At 40.9% G+C, this 6,000-nt stretch overlaps 1 protein-coding gene across 1 annotated transcript in view; it reads right to left on the bottom strand.

Annotated features, from left to right (window-relative positions):
- Window positions 1–5,786, bottom strand: part of LOC103189672 (myosin-9) — a 123,075-nt gene extending 117,289 nt beyond the window's left edge. Inside the window, exon 1 of the mRNA XM_042344948.1 lies at window positions 5,710–5,786. The gene's annotated coding sequence lies outside the window, so the exon portion shown is untranslated. The remainder of the gene's footprint in view (window positions 1–5,709) is intronic.
- Between the last annotated feature and the right edge of the window lie 214 nt (window positions 5,787–6,000).

Genomic DNA, 6,000 nt, shown 5'->3' on the forward strand with positions numbered 1-6,000 from the left:
ACTTTGATCTGTGTTCTGACTTGTCGCTGTCTCCTCTGCACCTACAACCCAGGATTTGTGTCTGGGTCACAAGATTTGATTGAACAAACTCGTCCCAAGGGACCAGAATGACGGAGTGAGAGTGACTATTCCAGCGAACCAGTCATTGGTTATGGCTACCTCTGCCATCCCACTGTCCTACTAGCCACTCTACACTCAGCTCATATCAACCTGCTTATGTCGTCCCACACCCAATCCACACCCTCATCTTTAAAGACCTTCTTCCAAAAAAAAGCTCAGCAGTCCATTCAGCTTTGTAAATTGCTGTGAGGTGTCCTCCTAACATGAAAGGTGCTGTATAAGTGTAAATTGCTTTTATTGTAAACTGCCTGTCTACAGAACAAGACTATTTGATCTGAGGACATTGAAAATTTCAGAAGAGATGGGAGTTTTTTTTCCTCCAGTGTCCTGGTCAAGAATCCTTCAGCTAATTTGGTCATTTACTTCACATGGGACCTTGGTTTGTGGCAATTGATGTTGTATTTGCCTATCAATACACTACATAAGAAGCCAAACCAATGACTGGTTCATTGACAGTAAATATCCGTGAAGCTCTTTTTTGAGTCATTTTGACATACAAAAAGCGATATCAAATACTAGGAGAGTGAATGAAAGAACCCGAGGGGGATCACAATTATTTCACCAGATATTGGATCAAGACATTAATTATTAATCACCTGGTGGTTGGAAATGAAAATGAATTCCACAATGCATCGTTCAAGACCGGGAACCGCACCCACCCAAAGTAAAGCATCAAGTTGTTTTGTCAGGACTAACCTGTTGTTCTCTATTTTCTGGAAAGATAATCTGTCTATTCTATGTAATACGGGCACACACTCACACTCAGTGCCTCTGCTGTGCGAAAATTAGTACACCGGTGCCGATCAATATGTTTAGTGGGTGCCACCCAAATTTAATTGGAAAACCCTTAAATCTAAACGCAGTTTACTTTAAAAACATTGAACAGTCCAAATATTGACCTCAATTCTTACATCCACACTGGGGATTCCAGGAATCATCTCAAAGTAGTTGAGCCAAACCAATGACTGGTTCAATCTCTCAAATCTGCTCTCTTCTGGTTAAAATCCTTGAATTAAATCTGATGACCTGAATAATGCATTGTTGGTACAAAGGAGAGATAACAGATCAAAGGGCATCAATGAAGATCATAAAAATCAAGTCTCTAAAGATTTATAAAAGTGTAGTGATAACAGTTCATTCCTGTTCCAGCCACACTGATATAATTTGGCAAAGAGATTAATAATGTAACCTGCCCATGGATTTCCAACCTTGTGAACCCAGGTTCAAAAATTACATGAACAAATTCCTGTGGTTAAAGGCAACTTAGTAAAGAGATTAAAGGGAGACAAACAGCTTAGTTCCATTGTTGGTGTCGTCACAAATGCCAAAATACTACCAATTTTCCAAACTTTAGGTGGGAATAGAGCTACTCCGTTTAAACCATCCTCTGATGGTTTAAACAGAGTAGTTCTATTCCCACCATTTTAAAAATAAGCTGACTTAACATGTTCTCACCCATTTAGAGATGTAGTGATAATCCTTACGATTCATTTAAAACCTATAGCATCAAAACATTACCAAGTGCTTCACAGGAAATTGCTTCTGAATTTGGGACGACCTTCTGAAGTGAAAGGTGCTATACAAATGTAAGTTTGTTATTGTTGTAGTAAGCAAGTTTGCAGACAATTAATAACTACAGACAGCCACAAAATGAATGAGCAATTTATCAGGAAGATAGTCAGCAAAGTAATTGGGAGAACTCCTTTCCAATAGTCAGTCACAGGACCCTTAACGTGCACATGAACAGGCAGATAGGTCCTTGGTTCAATATTTCATCCGAAGGACAACACCTATGCAAGTCGATCACCCCTATCCTTGCCTGGCTCCACTGGCTCTCCATCCCCCCCTCGACCTTTTAAGGCAAGTCTTGGAAGAGGGAATAGTGAGGAAGGGAGTTGAGAGGTTAGGGTGGTATCGAATTGCAAAGCTTAACCAACCATGGTGGTGTGTTGAGAGGGATGGGATAGGAGGAGATCAGAGAGATAGGGAGGTATTAGGGCGTGAAGGAATTTGTAGGCGATTGTGAGGATCTTGACTTTGAGAGACAGGGAGACAGCTGAATTTTTCATCCCCACAGGTACAATGTGCTTATGTGTTCGGAAACCTGTCTCTCTCTCCAATCCCTCCAACCTCCACCACAGCAGAACCCAAATAACAGTTGGAGAAACCAAGAAGTCCGGTAGCTAAGATGCCTTACATTTTACATAGCCATAGCCTTCACTAGTATTATTTAGACGGTGGTTGACCGGTTGGGGGAAGAAACTATTCCAGAGGTTCAAGGAATGCAGCAAACAAAAGGCCAGATGTGACAAGTATTTTAAACATACAGGCTCGATCTATGCTATGTGTGATGCAATCAATACCACACAGTAAGTATTAATCATATCATAAGCAGAGGGAGAAATTTTAACCATAGAAATTTATGGCATACAAAGGGGTCATTCGGCCCATCGTGTCTGTGCCGACTTCCTCAAAAACAATCCTTGCATTTTGAAAAAAAATTATACATAAAGTTTACATTTTAAGATTTAAAATTACTAATATTCTACTCGCTTCAAATTTGTCCTATTGACTATTCTCCCTCACCCACATCAATTAGCACAGATTCCCGTGCTTTGCAGCCTTTGTATATATAGTCAGATCATTGCTGCTATTTTAAGAGTTAGTTTTCTTCCGTAACTCAATTACAGAATTTCCAACAACAATTTTAGCCATTTATCTTAGATATACTTTAGAAGAATTAAGTTTTCTTCCTCTCCCCATTCCGCTTTCAAATTGGCCTTCCAGAACAAAATACAAACCAGTGTTCGTACCCAGAAATGAAACGCAAAGCAGGAACAAGTCAAAACATTGCCCTACATTCCTGAACGCTTCACCACACCTTAATCCCCTGAAACCTGGAAGCCAGATCAGACACATTAAAAAAATAAGATTGTTTAAGGCTGCTGCTGAATAGGTACGAGTTCCACTTTGTTTTCTACCTACATCTGCACTTCCTTTTGTGAAACATTTTGTTCCCCACCCCGCACACTTCTGCAATCGACAGTCAAGAAATTCTTCCGTGCAGATTCAATATACTTTGTAAAGTGCCGAGTGAATGAGGCCAAAGGAGGGCAAGCAGACTATTCAACCACAGGAGTCTTAATAACTAAACCAAATCCTCTCCTTGTCCAACATCGGCTGACATAACTCCAAGCATAGGCACTAGGTAATGATTTGCAGCAGGAACTCTGGCCAATTTTCCCCTTCTGAAACATCTCCATTGCTTTGACAGTTAAGGTCAGATTGGGCAGGGTTCGAGTTTCTGTACGACTCAATGGAACACATGGTCCTTAACTCACTCAAGGCAGCTTCATCAAAGTTTAATATATTTATCAACCATGGAAGATTAAAACCACATTGTGTAACTAAATTATTTCAATTGGAAATAAACACACTGGTGGTCTATTATATATCACTATGGGAACCTAACCTTTTAAACTCCAATCTATATTTGCATATAGTACATCAATACACATTAGCACACTCTGCCACTCCCATAAGACAAAATGTCAAGAATAAAAAGGCTTTAAATATTCTCCTCCTGAAAGGAAGAGTCAACAAAATGCCAATGCATATGTATTGATCAAAATTGTGCTTTATGTAGTAGCATGCTTGCACCAGAGGTTAAAATACCCATTCACAAACAGTTTGCAACACATGGCAGGATAATATCCCCATAAAAAAGGATCATCTTTCAGGCAACAGCACATTCATAACCATCTTAAGCAAGATTCCAAGTCAGTCAGGTAATGCAAATTGTTAAATTTTAACTGAACAGCTGGACACTGACAGGAAAGGGCACAGAAAAAAAAACAAGGTTTTAAAGCCTGATCATATCAAACATTTGACTGCAGTACTAATTGGAAACAGTGCAATGCTGCCTTAGGTGAAATAGTGAATTCTTCTAACCTTTAGCTTGTTTGCACCTAGTGTCAGTAAAGCTTACTGCCTAATTTATGCATCGAAAGAAAGTAATGTTTAAAACTGACATAGGAAAGATAATGAGGCATTAATAGGGAAGATTTCTCTAAGTTTAACAGCATCACTTGTCTGTGAATCACTCCATTATACTACCGTCAGTCTTCTGCTTGCAACTGGGTGGGGCTGCAACACTCGCAGCAAAACCCACAAGAATCTCTAACGGATGGGGTTGGGAGAGGAAGAGCATAAAAAACACAAGTGTTAACAAGACACTGTAAAAATAGTCTTACTTTAAAACGTTTAAAGAATCAAAAAATAAGCAATTCATTAAAATATTTAGCCTTCTCTCGTTAGATCCATGATTAGTTTAACCACCTTGTTCAACTTTCTCCTTTCACAGCTTAGGAATTACAGTATATATAGACCTACCTTGTCTAACCTTTTCTATTAATTCTCTTTGCACAAAAGATTAAAAAGGGCCGTATTACCAGCTTAATGCAACAGACAGAAAAGCCCGAGGGTATCAAACATGTAGGATTGCGTTTTTAAAAAAGGAAATCAGAAGGGTTCAAAGGGCCGAAGCCAAAAGCCCAATTTTGCTTTAGGGATAAAGAACTCAGCAACATGGTAAGGGCAGGTTTCTGAGCTGTACAGCACATGGGGCAGAGGGGGAGCGTGAGAGGAGAGAGGGCGATCCTTCCAGACACAAATCTCTCCACAGATTTTCACAGTCCAAATATTTCCCTATTCCCCCACTTTTTTTAAAAAAATACAATGAGATATAGATATTCTGAGTCAGACAGACATTGCAAAAGGGAAGGAAAGAAGCAGAGAGAGGGAGAAGGAGAGGGAGCGAGAGGAACGCTGAAAGAAGGGAGGAAGGAATAGATAGACAGACCTTTGAGGGACGATTTTATAAGAAAAAAAAGCTTTTCTTTCGTATATTAAAAAAAGCTCTAAAGGGAACAGGAAATAGCATTAAAGGCAAAGGAAGCCGAGCCCAACTGCAGATGAGCTACCTGCCCTGTCTGTCTGCACACAAACACACACAACTTAGCCTCTCCTCTCCTCACAAGAAACAAGAGATTAATTAGAAATAAACACTATTAAATCGAAATGTTTAATTTTTTTATATGAGGTGGGACAGAGGGAAATGGATGGGGAAAGGAGGCAGTGGGGAAAGAGGGGGGAAGGGGAGGTGAGGAAGAGGGGGAAAGAGTGGGGAAGGGAAGGGGGGAAGTGGCGGTGGGGAAAGGGGACATTCTGACAAATGGACTCCAGGTTCTCTTTTTTAATAATTAAAAAAACTTTTGAATTTAATTAAAAAGCCTCGCAGTTGCAGTATAAAGCCACCGCCTTTTTTTTCGCAACCTGTTCAAGAAAAAAAGTGTGGGAGGGGGAGAAAATGCGAAAAGTAACTATTTTTTACTATTAATTTATGTTTTAAAGGTAATTTTGAGAGGAACCTGAGGGGGAGGGAGAGGGGGGGTTAAGGCGGGTTTTGACTATTTTTAAAAAAGAGTGAAATTTGACCCAAACTGGCGGCGTTTTTCCTATTTTTTATAAACAAATCAGTATTTTTTTGTGCGTTAATATTTTTTCGAGAAAAAGGTTTTTTCTAATTACCTCAGAGGCTGTTGTGTCACCGGACGCGTCTCCGCCGCCTGTGCCGTGTGTGAAGCCGCCTCGCGCCTCTGCCGCTCCCCGCGCTCGCGCCGCGCTCTCCCTGCCCCCCTCCCCCGCGCTGATTGGTCGCCGCCCGCTTTGACGGACGGCTCTACAACCAATCGGACCCTCCTTCTCGCTCTTCGCCTTCCTCTCCTCCCTCCCCCCCGCATCAGTGCGCCCAATCACAGTTGAATGACAGCTCCCAAAGCCAATAGAAAATGTCCCATAGGTCCAATTTGCCCGCCTCTT

Source organism: Callorhinchus milii, unplaced genomic scaffold (genome assembly GCF_018977255.1).
Source record: "Callorhinchus milii isolate IMCB2004 unplaced genomic scaffold, IMCB_Cmil_1.0 Scaffold31, whole genome shotgun sequence".
Taxonomy (NCBI): Eukaryota; Metazoa; Chordata; class Chondrichthyes; order Chimaeriformes; family Callorhinchidae; genus Callorhinchus; species Callorhinchus milii.